General features: G+C 39.2%; 1 protein-coding gene across 1 annotated transcript in view; it reads left to right on the forward strand.

Annotated features, from left to right (window-relative positions):
* The first annotated feature begins 388 nt into the window (after positions 1-388).
* rnf152 (ring finger protein 152) overlaps positions 389-18,901 on the forward strand; it is a 46,593-nt gene continuing 28,080 nt past the window's right edge. The window contains exon 1 of the mRNA XM_062441736.1: positions 389-565. The gene's annotated coding sequence lies outside the window, so the exon portion shown is untranslated. The remainder of the gene's footprint in view (positions 566-18,901) is intronic.

An 18,901-nucleotide genomic window follows, 5' to 3' on the forward strand; every position in this document is an offset into this window, starting at 1 on the left:
TAAAATATGTCACTCAGAAGACAAATCAAGGCCAGTCTTTGCCCCCCTGTGCGCCTCTGTTGACACTTCAAACCACTGTCTGACACTACAAAGCCAAGTCAGGATGGACATTTTTTGCAGTGCAGTAGGAGCCACTGAAGCCGCTGGAGCGCAGCGGTGCAGCAGGACTCCTGGCTGCCTGCTCGGGGTTGCTCACCACCGGACACACTCACATCATCGCACCGCAGACTGAGCGTGCTCATGCCTACAGGACCCGAAGTCTGTAATGTGCATGTATGTTTTTCTTCTTTCTCCTACAGTGAGAGGGCGTATCCGCTCTCAGAGGGAGGCTGAGCCAGCAACGTGCGACTGGAAGGAGTGGGAGGGCTTCTCGGTGTTTTCGCTGGTTTGAAACATAGGAAGAAAACAGTGCACACAGCCACGCCGCCCACTAAACAAGGCAAAGACAACAATTTCGCAATCGCCGCTGCTTCCCAGTTGAATTGTACAGAGGAGCTCAGGCGCTCAGACACCCGCAGACAGACGGAGGACTGCCGCTGTTACCCCACAGAGGAGCCAACAAAAGGTGAGCTGTCTCTCCTCTCCTCCGCCCTTATAAGCATTATTTATTGTCTGGAGTCTGGCTGAACGGGCTTCGGAGCGTCGGGGAAACCAAACAAAGTTATTTCCGAGGGGAGGGTTGCTTTGTTTTGCGGTGTAAAGGTAGGAGCAGCATCCTCCTTGTTTGGCTTTGTCTGCTCACTTTTGCATGTGCAGTGTGTTCGTTCAATCAATCATGCAACACGAGATGCATGAGTATAACGTACATTTAGGTGCGCCTAATGGAAGAAAAACGCATTTTTCCCTCAGTGCAGTCTGTACTTTGACAACATTTTGATGATATGTGTGAGTTTTATTCTCACATATCCTCTGTAACTCATATTTCTGTGGTTCAGTATTTCCTTATAGTTGCCCACAGCCAACCAATACTGTATGCTCCTTTTGTTGTCTTTTTATCAGGCGTCCTTTGTGTTGTTATCCACTTTCAGCTGACAACTACAGTGCTGTCTGGACAGTTTGCACTAATGTCATTATCAACCATTGTTACAATGATTGGATCTGGTTAAGAAAAAGCCAATACAGTAAACTTTTATGTCACCCATGCATGGACTCTGTATTCACATAAAGAGGAATTTGTAATTAAGTGACATGGAAACCTGCTGCCACCCACTTCCACCACCATCTGATTTTTAGTGTGGAATTCAAAGTAAACAATCCCACTTATTATTAAAAGCATCTTTACTTTCGACCACCTCTGGAGTGAAACTGCAAGGTGATAATGAAATTTAAGTGGCTTGTTTTCCTCTCCTGTATATTTTTTAGGAGCTGAATTAGAACTGATGAGTGCTCCAGCTGTGCCACAGGCCATCCATGCACAGCCTGATGCGGTGCTTGTTTGTTTCAGTTTTGTGAAATGCTCAAAAAAATGGGTCAGATGATGATGAGGATTTTCTGCATGAAGTCTGAATGATGCCTTCCTCATTTGCCATTACATTTGTTTATGGCTCTTCCTCTGCCTCCATGAATTTGAAAACCCTTGTAATCCCCTGCACTGTTTTTTTTTTTTTTTTAAAGCCTGATTTGCTGGTACTGGACTTCATCCAATATTTAGGATGTGTCAACTCTTACTTAATTCTCCTGCTAACTTAATTGCCTGCAGGATTACTGTGTTCGAATGAGAATTTATGTCAGTTTGATTTCTTGTTCTACTTGCAGTAAACCTTTATTGCTTTGTGAGTGTGTGTGTTTCCTCCTATCTGTAAAACAACTTCCTGCAGTTTTTTGTGTCTCAAACTGATGATGACACACACAACTCTATCAAGTGCATTGTTTGCTTATAGATGGCTACTTCACATCCCCTATTGTCTGCTTCAGTTCCTGTGGCCTTCAGCTGGTATCAATTGTAAAAGGAAATCTCAACATGAAAAAAAAGTTTTATGTAATTTACTTTTAGGCTATTTTCTGTAATGAAGCTATTTCCTGTATACAGCAACACAGAGCTGAATCAAACATCTCAAACCAGCTTCTCAGACTTGAGGATTTGTTGCTTTTACCCTTCTTCCACATTGTTGTTGATTTGACAAAACAAGGAATCTGAAGACGTTACTTTGGGCTCAGGGAGCTTGTGATCATGCCGGATTAACTGGTTTGAGGGCCTTGGAGCAAAATGATTTGTTGGGGAACCTGTTAACCCCCAGTTCATCTAATTTCTGTGCACACCTGGTGCCAGATTTTCTGTTCGTTATTTTGATGAATCTCATTAATTTAATAATATGCAACATGTGCACACAAAACTGAAATAATCAAGGCCCTTATGGCTGCAGCTTATGATAATTTAGAATCAATTAACTTGCCAATTACTCTCTCGATTAACCTTTCAATTTTTTGGTCCAAAGATATTCAGTTTATTTATCACATACAAGAAATAGGGGCAAATGCTCATAAGTGAGAAGCTGGAAACAGAATATTTGAACTTTTTGCTTTAAAAATGATGAATAATTCATCCATTATTGAAAAAGTTGCTGTTTATTCCCCTGTCATTTACTAATTGATTAATCAACTCGGCATTTCAGCTCAAACTACATTAGGACCCCTCCAAAAGATGACCTCAAGATAGATTATATAAAGCAGCACTGACCTTAATGTCAGTTGATATTTAGTGGTGCATATTCCTCATTTGCATTTATGTCAGCTGAGACACAGTCAAAGGTTTGCTATACTTCCACTGAATTAGTTACTACAAAGTGTGCAACGATTATATAGAATAGAAAATGAATGGTCCAAAGACAGATATTCTAATTTTTCACATTTTTTTGACAATTTTCTGAAAATAATCATTAGTTGCAAGGACACATGCTGTCATAGAGAGGTACTAGACGTGATAAATTGTACAAATGGGGCACATTATTTGGACAGTCTCTCCTTAAAGGCATTCATAATGGTGCATTCAATTGTTCACACACACAAAAGTGAAGTAGTTGTGTTAAGAATGAAAAGAGGATGGGTTCAGATCTTCTGGACACTGTATTTGCAATGTTGACAGATTTAACAAATGAAAGGAAACCATTCATGGGCATGCGAGAGGATGCCAGTTTATCTGCAAATTGGCAAGTGACAATCATTTGTCCGGTCAAACAGGGCCCGTTTAAATCACTTTTGTGAAATGGGCCTATTTGCTGGGTGAAGTGGTCATGATTGTCATTTTTGGAGCGTTATGTTGCCCATCCCAGATGTGGAAGGAGGGGGCTTCAGGTGCCGTTTGATGGACCCACAAGCATTTCATTTGAATCATTTTTGGGTTACTGGTGGGGTAATTCAGCCTTACTTGTGATGCTCATCAAGCACTCTTTTTGGACAGCGAAGAAGTGGTTAACTGACAAACTTATTGGTAATAAAAAATAGTCGCAGCCCCGTTTCAAATTTGACTTGTTGGAGTTTATCAGTTGAGCTTTTGTTCCCGTCCCAGTATCTCTAATCCATTACGAGATAATTACATCAGTAATGTGAATATTTACATGTGTATTTACAGTGTTTGTCAAGTGCAATGTATGAACAGGGATCAGCGCCAGTGACTCATCAGGAGACAATGTGGTAATAGGCACAGACAGGCCTACATGTTACAGGACAACAGGTTTGTCAAATTGAGTGATTTGAGGACAAATCGTCCACTCTGCATTAGAGTTCAATCAGTAGTCGTTCAGGCAGAATGTTCTACTTCCAGGACTAACAGATAGACAAAATCCTTTCTCTAAACTAACCTTCACTGTCTGGCCAAGTTCACATCTACAGTTTATATTTTTTGGCTCAAACCGTTGTAGGAAGGTTTACGTTGCTGCCTTTTTGTTTTCGATTTGTTAAAGTTCACACTGTTTGACTTTAAACCATTCCTTTAAACAACAGGCACATGAATTTATAAGTTGCTTGTTTATTGGACGGAGTAGTGGTATCCTGTCAACCTGCCAGGTTCAAGACTTTGGCAATGAGGGGCGGGCAGTCAAAACAAATCTGATTGCACCCTGCACTTTTAAGTGAAACGTGATGGATTTGACTGTGCTATTAGTGTGTTTACACAGCTTGAGATTAAGAGCACACAAAGAAGAAGCTGGATTTTACCTTTAAAACCTTTTCTGTGATTGCTCCTAATTGTTGGATGACGAGTCACGTTTTTAGAGCTTTGAGTCCTAGACAAGTAAACAAAACAAAAACGGTAAATGTTCCATTAAACCTCTCATAGATTTGGGCTTATACAGTTGTATAAAAGCTGCTGAGGCATTTCACTAAGACAAAGGCAAATGTAGAAATACATGAGAGAGCAAAGGTCTGGAGCTGGCAACAAAACGGTTATCACAGTCATTCAAATGCAAGTTGTTGAAACAAGATAAGGTATGCATACTAAAATATGGAGCACTTTGTTTTTTTAGGTGGGGAATGTACTTTATTTATTAGGGTTGACAAATACTGTGAATGCCTACAGAAAGATGAGGCCATTTTGTTTTGAAGATGTGTTACTATGATAGACTAACATCCAGCTGAAAATGTTTCCCCACATTTGCCCAAACACGTGAAAAGAAGCTCTGCGGGCTTCATGGCCCTAAGGAGGAATGAGATAAGACACATTATCAGGGGTGCAAACATTGTCACCTTTTGGTGAAAATTGCTATTTTGAATATATATATATATATATATGTCATTTGTGTGATTTTGTGTAGATCCTGAGAGATAATGAACCAAAAATATCTCTAACGTTGTGTTTTGCACTGTTGCTTCAGCAAGTCATCTCTCTCTCACGCCAAGTCAGTCAGCTGGTACCGGACTAGCAAGGCAACGAGGGTAGCTTTAGCCACTAGCGGCAACTTCTACAGAAATGCATGCTAAGCTAACCATCACGGCTCCAAATTAACACAAAGCTGCAACTTCAGTATGTGATATTGAACCGATAAGGAGAAGAATTACTGGAAGTTAGAGCAACAAGCTTTCATGCATCAGTTTGCAATGCAGGACAACAGCATGACCGACTGCAAACGTTAAAGTCTTGTCTTATTGTGATTTAAGAGCAAAATTAGCTGGTTTGAAAACAAGCGGCTCGTTTCTGTTTCTGTGCAGCGAGGTCGGCTATACTCATTTTGAACCAGACGATGGTGCACACTGCTCCGCCTGTCTTGTTAGTTGTTCTGCCACTGCCCGAGTATCTGGAGTGACTGACCGGCTTCACTGTCTTTGAGCTGACAGCATTTTCAATGACACTATGGAAGTCTCAGTAAATGCAATTAAACAGCCCTTTTATAATTTTATCTCAAATTATATCTCTGAACACAGTGGCACGAATCATTATACCTGCATTAACTGATGTTCTGTCCTCCTGTGAAACAAGCAGAAACAACTAATGAACACAACACAATGTCAGAAAATAGTTAGAGAGTTGGATGCAATGAACGTGATAAGTAATATTCTGTCAATCGGCTGATTAATCCTCGAGCACTCATTTTTTGTCCATGTTTTCAACAGAAATAAGTAGAAAACACAACACCATGTCAGAAAATAGTCATCATAGTTGGATATATTGTCCTTGTTATCGCCATTCAAATCTATACAAACAATTCATTTATGATTAAGTTGTTTACCAGAGCACAAAATTGTTTATACGAGCAAAACAAAATCCTGCAGGAAACACTGGAATTTAATTGTGTAGTGGATGCAATGCACTTTAATACAATTTTGGACTTGGTTCTGCACTCTCTTGGCTGTTTATTTTATTTTTTTAAGCACCCTGAACCGATGTCCACCTCACATTACTTTTGTTGCAGTATGATTACATTAATTGTAGGGTGAGTTTCTCCATTTATCCTCATGCCAATATCGACTGTAAATCCACATTTTAATGCTTGTGTGTTTGCATCGTTGTCATCTTTTTCACCTCTGATGAGTTTTCGCCCCTAATTATATGACCAGAAGTATTTGGTCAGTGTGTACTTTTAGTCTGGGACTGTTATTAATGGTTTGGCCCCTGAGTTCCAGTGAAAGGAAATCTTAATCGTACGGCATACACTTATATTTTAGCCTGTAGTGTGCTAATTCCTTTCCGTTTCCTGTTCAACATGTGCGCAAAGCCAGGTCCTTATCGCCTTATCGCCTAACATCAGTGTTGGACCTCACTAATGCTCTTGTGGCTGAATGGGAGCAAATCCCTGCAGCTAGGGCCCAAATCTGCTGGAAAGCCTGAAACCAGAAGAGTAGAGGCTGTTAAAGCAGCAGATTAATGCACATGATTTTGGAATAAGATGTTTGGGTGCCCATACTGTATACTGTTATCAATGTAGTACAAGGGTATTTTCAAGCCTATAGGTCTTCGGCTCGCCTCTGAATCAGTGGTTGAGTGGTTTCTTTTTTTAAACAGGAAACCATTCAAGTGGGAAAAGTCATGTGAGAATGTTAACTACTTGATCTGTTGTATTTGAGGCAGCAGCAAGAACATAAACACAGGAAGAAGTGCCTCCGACCAAATGCAACGTACTTTGTTGCGCTAGTCCATTTCAGATCTCGATTCATTGTCCAGCTAGCTGCTAGCAACTGTGGATTTTGCTCATCTGTGTCCCAGCATGTAAAGCACACCTGATTACGTGGGTGCTGTCTAGCTCAGAACTGCAGTGTATGCCTAATTGTTATGTAGGATCGAGCTCGGATAATGTTTCTCACCACAAAGGAACTGCCCAGAATTCATATGGGACCACTTCCTCAAAGGGTCCTGGTACAGTTATTATGGTACACACTTTGCCATGTTCGTGTCTGCCGATGGAATTACACCAAGGGGAAAAACAAACGAGTTTTATTCAATTGCCTCTATGCCTGGATAGAAAGTGTGCAAAGAAACTCAGTATAATACCTCACTTTTTGTTCCAGTTGGGGTCCAAATTTTTGTATTGAATTAGATTGTACAGGAGCTTTGCTGTACTGTATGTGAAATCAACCTGCTCATTTAAGTTATGATGTCGCAAAAACTTTTCAAACAAGGTGCAATGCTGCCAAACCATAATAATTCCCAGCAGAAGCAAGCAAGAGTGTTGTCTCCTATTTGTGTCCGACACTAATTTCAAAACAATCTGAAGAGCTCAGATTATGCAGACGTATAGAATTCAATTGCTGCTGCCAGTGCGACTAAATCTCTTGGGGAATATGTCGCCTTACATCATGAACACCTACCAATATTTACTTGGATTTACCGAGCAGCTGCCTGATTCCTTGTGTGAGCAGTCAGAGGGAATGAAGGTAAACATTGCCTTTGTTCGTTCACAGCTTTGAAATCATTCTTTGGAGCTTAACTTGTCCTGAAATCTTATTTCAGCCTCTTTTCTCTTTCTCTTACTATGGATGGATGTGAGGCATTTGAAATCTGATGCCTTGAGTTTGACATTAGAAAAGATTGCAGGTTTAATCTGTGTCAAACTGAAACAGGCAGCTTGTTTTTAGGGGCTCTTGCAGGTTTTTGATCACCCTTTGCATTTTGGTCTTCAAAACAATATTTCTCCAGTGCTTTCAGATAAGTTGAATTATGTCAAGTAATGCAAAAAATAATATATTTTAGAACTTTTTAAGCTTGGGGATGATTCACAATTTTTATGTTCTGTTACTGCACAAATGCAAAGAGACAAACAATGAATCAATCCCTTGCAAAGCTTGCATTATTTCTCATATTTTTAAACATGTGTTATCTCATACATTTGCTATTACTTTGAGTGTTGATAACTAATTGCACCAGCAAGTCCAAACTTAATTTATTTATAGATTGATTTATGTATCCCTAAATTAAACTGGTTTGAGCCACACAAGCTATTTATTACATAGATTAGTTGTTACTAAATATATGCACCCTAAGGTGAAACTATTGATTTCACAGTTTAAAGGTGCAATATATGACCGTCAGCCCCACTAAATGTTGTACTATAGCACCAGCATCTCAGACCAAAACAAATGCACGTGTTGTTTGGCCAATAATGTTGGAGGAGGAAAAAAAAGAAATCCAACAGCTCACAAAACTCAGGACAAACTGTGAAACCAGGCAATGCTGATCAAATATGGATCAAGATTCTGTGACTGAGTTGCCTGTTTTCTCACCTAAAATCTTTTGAGAAACACATTTTAGTGACTGTTTAGCTGTAATTTGAGGACTCGCACGCTCACAAGCACGCTCACAAGCACGCTCACAAGCACGCTCACAAGCACGCTCACAAGCACGCTCACAAGCACGCTCACAAGCACGCTCACAAGCACGCTTAAAACAGAGAAGCTCGGATAACAACACACACAGAGGGCGTGTGACTTCATTCTCTGCTCAGGACAGCGTTACTCCCCCATATCTTTACATAGCAAATAGTTGTTTGCTGACATCTAGTGGGGCTGAATGTCATTTCATGTTACGACTGAAAATAAATGTTTTGTGCAAGTTATAATGGCTTAATTTCCTCTATAATGTAGATATTTTACACATGATACATAAACAAAGAATTCGACGAATCTGTGACCCTTGATTATCTTATCAATGTTGTAGGTGCATGTGATTCATAGGCTTGTTTTGAAGCTCTGTTCGGAAGTTTTAACAATTCAACACCTTCAGTATAGGCTATGCAGAGTAGAATAAACTAACTTTCTGCCTAATTTTAGGAGCACGACTGGATTAACCTGCTTTACCCTCAAAATTGATTGAAAGTTGTGATGTTGTGCAGGTCTAGCAGTCTCTGCTCTAGTTACTGCATCAGCTAAATAAATATGACAAGATGTTCATTAACTAGATCAATGATTTCATGTTAGTCTCAAATTGAATATGTCGAGCTGATGTTGATGTCGGCTGATGGAGGATTCACCGCCTGCAGGGATTAGACAACGTTCTCCACAAGCAGATATTTTTGCCCTGTGCTCGTTGTTTCTCTAACCTCTTTGGGGACCTTTCAGTCCAACTCTACAAGCCCTCCATACATCATTTCCCACTTTATTCTCTTCCCATTTCCAAAACTGCACCTCCGCTGTCTCCTTCATTAATTTCTCCTCTCCCAAGACGTTGGCAGGTCCGCTTCCACCTTTCCCTTTGCTTCATTTGCATCTTGGCTCCACATGGCTGCCCAAGTGTTTTCTGGGAGTCAGGTGGCTAATTGGTTCCCATCTGTTGGGAGAAAGCGGCCTTTGCAGGATCTTGGGTAATTTGTGTGAGGAGTTTTGCCATATTGATACAGTTTTTTTTTCCATTTTTTCCTGCACCCGGACTTCACAAATCTTTTCTTCTTATCATTGCAGCAGTTGATACACCATTTTTCAACAGTGTTTTTTAGGCACTTGGTTAGCTCGGACATCCACTGGGTTGTTTTGTCATTGAAGGACAAGGTCTGAGATGGAGAAATGTGTGATGCATGATGAATTTTTTTATTCTGGTACTCATCAGTTGTGAAGGAATGTTCTGAGGAAAGAGGAAATACGCTAAAAAAACGCAATAAACTGCTGTCCTGATGCTGAAATGCTTTATTCTTCAAGCACTTCCGTACGAGCAAATGCACATCAAGGCTTCTGCAACACGTCTTCACTGCTGTGTAGATCTTGGAGGAACAAGACAGATAATATGCAGTTCTTACTGTGTTAATCCGAGGTTTTAATTTCACAATCATTATGTGCAACGCTAGTTGCTTTTCATGTCAAGATAAGGTTCAGAGGGGAAGTGGCGAGGTTGAGCACAAGCAGAGAAAACCATAACAGGAAGTGACAGGAAACACTGAGACGCCTATTCAGACATAAGAACCATTTAAAGGACAGTTTGTTTACTGCTGCGCTACCTGAAGTTAAGAAAACAAATCATTTCACTCAGCAGAGGGCAATGCCTGTGGCGACCCATGAGACCACTGGTTCTCAACCATGCAGCATTTCACTTTACCTGTGTAACGTTTTTACGTTTAACGTTAACAAATCAACAGAGAATACTGTGTTTGGTCTCTGAAGGCCTCTGAGGCTGTATGAATAGTCTAGATGGGTTAATTATCTGATTCATATCAAGAACAAGAACATTCTCTACAGCTTCTTGGTATGTAGAATCTTGTATTCAGTGAAATATACAGTTTGCATATTTTGTATGCGAGTCTACATTGTTTCTGTATTAGTGTAGTTACTGTCATGTCATACAAAATGATCTATTCGCGGCATTTCATAAATATTTAAAATGACATTAACATTAGCATTCAATATCATATAACTAGGTTTGACAAGGAAAGTTTGCCAAATTATCATTATTCATGTGGATTATTAGTGAACAGGAATTTAGATGTGGGTTATGACAATATACTATATTCAGCTCATTGTTTACTTTTTTGGTTCACTCTCAGTGCCCTCATAGCATCGTTTTGGGTCGCAGCAGGCAGTTGTTTTCAGAGAAAAAGCTCTCAAAACCAATTGTACACTACCTGCTCAGCACCAAGCAGCAAACAGCCACAGTTAGCTATAGACTAGCTTGTGAACATAGTGGGAATTGAGCAACTAAACAGCCAGATATTTCCCTCAGGAGTTGGTAGAGATCAGAAACAGAGCTAAAAGAGAATGAATATGAAAATTGGACTTACAATCACCAGGTGGACAGAAACATGACTCCAAATGAATGATAATGTTGCTCTGTAACTGCTCGATGTGGAAATAAGCAACTGTTTGCTAACAAGTTCAACATATGTCAGTGTTGTGTTCATTACTTGTTTCTTCTGAAAACAAGTGGCCAAAAATGTGTTATTTGTAAGCAAAAAGAGACATCAATATCTTAGTAATTTTATCTATTAATATTTTCAGAAAATGTACTTTATCACAATATGCATCAATATTAAATTTAACATATAGTGATAGTGTTTCATCCATATCGCCAACTCCTACAGACATTTATTGTTCATTTCAGTCAGCAAGAAGAGTCAGTTATGTTCAAGTAATGTTATTTGATTGTAATTCAGCCTTTAACAACACAAAAACTAAAATTGACAGTCATTTTGTTGCACAACACAGATCTGGATCTGTGCTTTCGATTACACACACTTTGTTCTCTTTTGACAAAATGCCTCTGACTGTTCAGATCTCATGATGAGCGCTCCACTGTGGCCTTCCTCATCCCTCCCTCTCCTCATCACTCTGCATTGGTGCATTTATATTCATCACGTTCGTCACATGATCCACTCTTAGAGAGCTGTTGATGATGAATCAATTTCAAGCTCTTTTTGAGAGCTTCCTGACAACTGATGGGGTGCCTGAGTTGACCTTCGGTAATGAGGTAAGGTCTCCATATCTGCCAGGCGGGGTAAAAGAGAAAATAAAAAAAAACATAGATGATTTATTTTCTCCTCAGCAGGACAAGAGGGTGAATGGGCAGATTGAAATACAGGGCTGCATTGCTCGGGTAAATTTAATTTGCCATTTAAAAAACAACAACAAACAAACAGGACAGAAGAAGAGATGAGAGGCGGATGAGGTTTAACGTGGCAATTGAGAGAAGATGACAGAAGGAACTCTTGGTGTTAGACCTCCAAGGTTATCCCACAAATTGAGACGCATTCAGAGAATTGCACACATCAGTGGATGTGTTATTTCATGCAGTTATCATTGTGTTTTTAGTTCACTGCTATCAATGATTTGATTGTCTGCAGCAGGCCTCTCTTTCCTGTTGCCTGACACTCGATTTGTTTAGCCTCTCTATCTAAAATGACTAGCATGAATACACACACACATATTGATACACCCTGTGACTTGGCCATCTATTCTTAATGACAGTCTTCATTGCTTTTTTTGGGGAATGCCGTGAACCTGTGGCATCTGGCTTGGCTTGTTTCTTCTCCTGCCTGGGATTCCTGAAAATGATCCAATTTGAATCAATCACCAGTCTCCCTGGTGTTCCTGTTGTTTTGTTGGATGTCTCTTCCTATGATAGATGCTGTTATTTCACTTTGCGGGATGGATTGTAAAAGGTGATGAATGGTGAAGGCTAATGCATCCTCTGTTGTCAGAGGAAAATCATTTACCTTGCTTTCACAATCCATTAAGTCAACAAGAAGAAGAAAAAATGCAGTGGTTGTTTCACTCTGTATATGACAATTACAGAATATAGGCTGGATGATACCTGTGAATACTGTAATTTACACATAAAACGTGCCATTATGCACATTATTGCATTTTTAGAATGGTAAATCTCATCCAGCCAAGTCTGTTTAAATGTTTTCATGTTGGAGGTGCAGTAAGTTAGTTGCCTCTAGCAGCCATGTTAGGCAGCTTAACCAGCCAACATTTATGGCCCCTATTTAGAGTGATTTCATGGGGTGTAATGAACCTTCCAGTAGCCTTATTAGATGTATAGTCGTTTGTGCACAGATAATGAATCATTGTAATGTCTATATGTCTTTATGTACAGCCTATATGGTGGTATGTGAACAAAAAGTATTCTTTTTGAACGTTTTCTCATCAAAAATTTGACCTGTAGCAGGTAAAACATAATTACAATGAATAGAAAAGCAGGGCTGCAACTAAGGATTATTATCTTTATCAATTCATCCATGGATTGTTTTCTGGATTAATCAATTCAGAAAATTATTAAAACTGTCAATCACGCCCAAAATGCATCCTAAATGTCTTTTGTTCTGACCAACAGTCCACAGCCCAAAGAATATCAGTGTAGTACCACAGAAGACCAAAGAAACCAAATATATATTCACATTTAAGAAGCAGAACCAGAAAAGGTTTTTTTCTTAAAAACTAAAAAAATATCCAATTTACTCTCAGGAAAAATCATCAAATCCCCCCATTTAAGAGTCTGGAACCTGAGTGTCAACAAAATTAACCAATCAATGAATCGACTGTTTGTTACAGCACCAAACATCAATGGGCCAGGTGTTTTATAGTATAAAGATGCCATGATTCCTCTAAAGTGTCGAGTAAGTGAAGCTGCAATAACATGTCAAAAAAATCCAGTTTTATCCAGTTTATTGCTTAGATGTACCAGCACATGCTAATAGCAGTTGTTGTATGCTTACTAGTGAGATGAAATGTTGGGTAAAGACTTCAGCGTCATTGCCTGAGTGTGTAATCACATAAAGGACCTCTTGAAACCAGTATAGTCTGTAGAAATGCCAGCTGCAAGCGGCACATTAGGGTTGATTTCATCATTGTGCATTAAAAAGCTTCTATTGTGATTCATGGCTCCTTAAAAACAGCTGCAGGAGGAAACGACGCCAGAGACAAGTCATTTTAAATACCTGTAAATGTTTGTTTTATACTTTTAACATTTCACTTTATGTTGGTTTCTTTGACTTTAAAATCTAAATTCCACTCACAGTACACTGATTATATCTATAATGGCCTCTTTCTCCATTGAAGGATCAGTCAGTAGTAAACAACTACCTCTGTGTGTGTGGGAGTGATGTTTGCACGACTGCACACGAGCTGGTGGGCACATGAAACATGTTCCAGCCTTCAGGATGAAGGTCTGTGCTCCTCTGAGTCACCTGCAGTCTGGTGTCAGACATGCGTCATTGGGTCATCCCCCTGAGGACTGACCTGCGAAGTGCCATCACACCTCAGTACTCTGGGTTTTTATAGCATTTCTATACTATAATACACCTGAAATACCACCGACCTCTGGGACAATGACTTCTTCCTGAACATAAAGGGATCAAACTCACGAAGGGCATCTTAGGATACTACAAAAACAATTCAAAATACTTTTTTGAGTGTAAAATGTTCCCTGATAGATGGTTACAGAGAATTTTTCATTCAGTTAGATCAATCAGACGAACAAACACATTGTCGGTAATTGCTTATTTGATCAGAGCTACTTTCATTTCCTGAGTAGAATAAAGATCTGTCGTGGAGTTCTGTGGTGGATTTGATCAAACGCAGCCTCCTCATTCATTTCAAAGAGAACGGTGCCTCGGCTCAGCGAGGGAGAGCTTCAACAAAATAACACCGGTGCGACCTGTCTCAACTTTTGCTGTAATGCAATGCAATTCCAGCAGTGGGTAGCATGGTGAATTAAGGCTTTCACATTTTATTTGAAATTCAAACCACCATTCGAACACGGGAAAGAGTTTAATATTCAGTCTTTAATGATGTGTTTAAATTCCAAATGATCAGTATATATGTGCAGCAACACAGGCCTTGTAATGCACTTATCCATTACATGCCCTGTTGCCCTCACTAAACTAAGCAATTAGTTTTTCTCTTTCCTGACACAAAATGGAAAAAACTATTGATCCATGGTGAACTGATATTCCTGATGCCACCTAAGAAGAAATGTGAGGAAGCATTTTAGATTCATTAAGGCAGACTTTGTAAAATACAGCTGCTTTACAGTAATGTTAGCTTCTCAGTCATGTGAATGCCACATCAATTCTAGGATATAGTTTTACTAAGGCTAACTGTTATGTTTAACTTCATTGAACTGAATGACATGTTTATTAAAAACATGCGACAGGCCTTGTGACATGATTGGTGTATTATTGTGCAAAGTCTATTGTTTACCCTGCTATCATTGAATTGCAGCAGAAAATGATTGCTCCTGTGATAACTTTCCAGAGTTGTGAAATCCTGCCTCATAGTAGTACATTATACATTAACCAGTGTGCAGGCTTATCAGATGTACTATCTTTGTCTCTGTACTGTAAGTCAAACTCATAGTCATATCATTGATATATATATATATATATATATATATATATATATATATATATATATATTTAAGTATATTTGACCCTTTTTCTTAATTCTAGTTTAATACGTATATACATACATGTATTTTATGTTCTGTGTATTTGTTTATTCATAGTTATTAATTATAAAAAATCCTGCAAAGTTTACTGTTTCAGTGCACTGATGTCATTTTATGTTTATTATTTAATTGTGTATCATGCCCCAATTACAAATATATGTCACAAATGTGTGACAAACACCTTTGAGATATCATTGCAAAGATGTGTGTATATGTATATATTTTGTATATATAACATTATCAGCCGATATATCGATATAGGAATTTGTTTTACTCCCTAATACCGGTACCAGCATTGGCCCCAAAAATTAATCAGGCCCCACTGTACTTTATCATCTTACCAAAAAAAGCCGAATTTTGCATTTTCTTTCCTTAGTTTTTGACAGATCATGACTTCGTTGCACATTAATTAATCCATGCAGGGAGATACTGGGACATCCACAAATAATTTACTGGAGTATTTGTAATAGTTATGGGCAGTCAGTGTAGTGTAAGAAAGCTAACAGAGCAAGGCAAATCATAGACACTATACATGTCATGTTCGTTATGGTTAGAATACTAATCATGAAGCTACAGGCTTGTGGTATGAGCCATTTTAGAGGCATTAATAAATCTTGTTTTCGTTCATAAACCTTGTGTGTAATTGGGTTTTATGAGTGAGCAAAGACCAGAGGAGACTCTTTAACTTTGCTGTGATAATTGTTGTTATTACCCTGAATAAGGAGTTTTAATTTGACAGGGGCGTGGAGCGTGATTTGTCAAATGATCCAGATATGATTGACGAGCGGGATTGTTTTATGGTCGATTTACGATGAGAGAGGGAGGCACAAGTCGTGAACATCAGGATTTGCATGATGATCTAATGTTGGCTGGAGGAGCGTTTTACCACAGTGTTCGTTGAGGGTTTATGTGTCATTTTTGATCAGATGCCAATGGGATCCTGGACCGAGGGGGGGGGGGTTACACATCTGGGGTTGATGGATGTGTGGTATTTTAGATGGATGAGCCTGTATAACATCATTGAGCTGTGAAGGTCTACAGTACATAACCTCCCCCTGCGAAGGGAATGATGTATTGACAGAAATATACAAGACCTCTGGGAGTCATTTACGACGTAACACAGGTGATACAACTCTGCACCTGACCTCTTGACCTTTAATGAAACTGCAGCCAATAGACTCATCGTGCTCTGAATTTACGCACAGCTCGCCTCAGGTGGAACTGATGGTTGTCATGTGACCAGTTTTGCATATAGATTAAAGCATGAAGGGCTGTGACAAATTATCATCATCCCTTATCTGATTGCAGTTAGTCTGAATACTCGTTATGTAGCTGTGTGGTTAGCATCAGCTAGACACCTGACCCACTTTCCTTTTATTCCAACATCTGGGGCTGTCTGTCTTGCCATGTTGTACATGCCTTCATTAGTTATTACGGGGACATGACACAATCTGTGACAACCACTCCTCATGAAAGCATCATGAGAAAAGGAATATCAACACCAGCTGCATATGGCATACATAATGATTTTGGATAAGCTGTGAAAGATAAACTACCTTTTTGGCTACTTTAGTATACATATCTGCTCTGTGAATCACTTGTCCTGTGTTATCCTTGATTAAATACCATTCTGCCATCCGTTGACATAGCTGGAGTCCTTATTGTACAGCAAATGAAATCTTGACCGAAGCGGTAATGTGGCTTTCTATGATTGGCAGAGCAGACGGTCACATTAAGCCTGAGCCACAGACTCTGAACAACAACCTACATTAGCTTTATTGCTAAAGTCTCCTTATTTAACTTTCAAAGATGAACACACATCTTGTCATGCAGCTTAGCTTGTTGAACGAATCACCAAACAAACATTCACCGGGGGAAATTACAGATAGCTTATTAGCTGCTCAGCTGCAGCACATTAAACAGCATGTAAACATACCTGCAAATGTCATTTGGGATCTTACTCTTCAGTCGCACCGCTAACAACACACTGTCGGTCCTACCAATGCACTAAAAAACAACAACATTAACAGTACATTACTAACATTATATTTGACTGCAAAGAGGGATGATTAAATTTGATTTCAGCTTGACTTTAAAGTTTGGTTCTGTTTGCATTCTCTGTCCTGTTTTTGCCAGCCAGAAAAGAAGATATTTGCCTGCCTCTGTCCACACTTCGCCACAGGTGTCTAATTTTACTTTCAGATTTGACTTGGGGATTGAATCTGAAAGCTATTTCACCTCATAAAAATTGGCTTGCAATGATGGCTGCAGTTGAGTTGAACTGCAGTCAGACAGGTTATAGTAGGTGTATTTTTATTTTTTTCAGGTTCTGGCAGGCTGTGGCCCAAGAGGGGAGTTGTTAATATGGTTGTTATCCCAGGAGGGGAAGGTCTTTGTTAAACTTTATTTTTTTCAGGGTGACCTCCCCTTTTGAACCTAGTGAAGCTTGTTTGGGGACATTCTGTGGAAAAGGCTGCATGCTGTGTTGTGTCTGTAGGGTAGAGGAGTCACAACACACACCTGCCGTGATTGAGATTGTTTTTCTTTTTTTCTTCTTCTCATATTTCCTCTGGCACACAAGGACATAACCCCTAAAGAGACAGCTGGATGAAGCCTTGGCAGAGAGCTGCGGTGAGGAGAGAGAGAGATAGAAGAGAGAAGAAAGTTGAGAAGGATTGCAGATAAAAGAAAGACAGCATGAAGCTCAAAGGCAGATTAGCAGCAGGGGAGTTTATTTGATTTTTAACCGCGCTAGCAGCACAAAACTAAATGTGTCAGTCCAACACTTTGGTCTTGAGTTAAAAATCTAAACAGCTGTGAATTGATTGAAATTCGGCATTCGTGTTCCTCAGAGCACAAAAATAACATGATTGACACCCTGAGTTTTCATCTAGTGTCAGCAACAGATTTATTATTGCAGCTATTTAGATAATAGACAATCAAATTATTGGTTCCAGCTTCTCATATGCTGCTTTGCTGTTTCTCTTTGTCATATATGACACTAAATTGAATATCTTGGGCAGAACAAGCAAATTAAAGACATCGCCATAGCACATTTTTTGAAACATTTTATAGACAAAAAGTTTGTTCAGAAAAAAGTCATCAGACTAATCGATAATAAAAATATTAATCTTAAAAATATTCTTAATAAATAAATAAAATATTTTTAATATTAATCTGACTAAACAGGCCATCAGTGTGTATGTTTCCGCCTTAACTTGATTCAAAAACTGCTCTAAGAAATGTCACACTGACCAGTGTATTTTATGTCATTTCCTCTCGTATTCTGATTGGTTTGTTTATAGACGTGGGGCCTAGCAGAAGTCACATTGCTCATGGTAGTACATTTTCCTTAATTTTGGACTCTTTGGACTCTTTTTTAATTTGCACTGATTGCTAAAGATCCAATTCAGTCGTTGGCGGACAAGTCTTACAGTGATATCTAGGACGGCCATTTTGGATCTCAGACTGCCCAAAATCACTGTGAAAAAGAGCCTTTAGACTATTAATAGAATTGAGCCAAGTCTGATAATGTAGACTTGAACCTGACTCTTTTTATTTCCATAAAAACATATCTTTCATTCATAGTAGAAAGGATCTAAGAACAGTTGTGTCTCAGTTTCTTGCGTAAAATAGTGTTTCCTGCAGTGTAATGATAGGATGCAGTCGTAGTTTGCACTGCACTCTCCTCACATAACACGTAACATATTTTCCTCTGAATTATTTCATGGTAGAGCTTTCCATGTTTTGTTCCATTTTAGCTCTCTGTGTGTGATTGCCTGATTTTGTGACAGGTGGTAGTTTCAGTGCCAGATGGAAAATATGATACGTTCCCCCGTTTTCTTTTACTCCTTTTTATCCAGTTTGTCCATCATTTCACAATTTAAATTGTGAATCTCTGTCGCCTCATCCATTCACACCATAATAAAGACATACTGTCTTTGGATTTACCGTGGCTCACTCTGTTCAGCGCTGCCAATGAGCCTGTCCACATAGCCAAATTTATATGCTTGGCAGCCATTCCACAGATCATTGTTGGGCATAAAACAAGTCATGGGGTGGTGGGAATGGAGGAAAGAGGGTGTTGGAATGAATAATTTTCCT

This window comes from Scomber scombrus, chromosome 20, assembly GCF_963691925.1.
Source record: "Scomber scombrus chromosome 20, fScoSco1.1, whole genome shotgun sequence".
Lineage (NCBI taxonomy): Eukaryota > Metazoa > Chordata > Actinopteri > Scombriformes > Scombridae > Scomber > Scomber scombrus.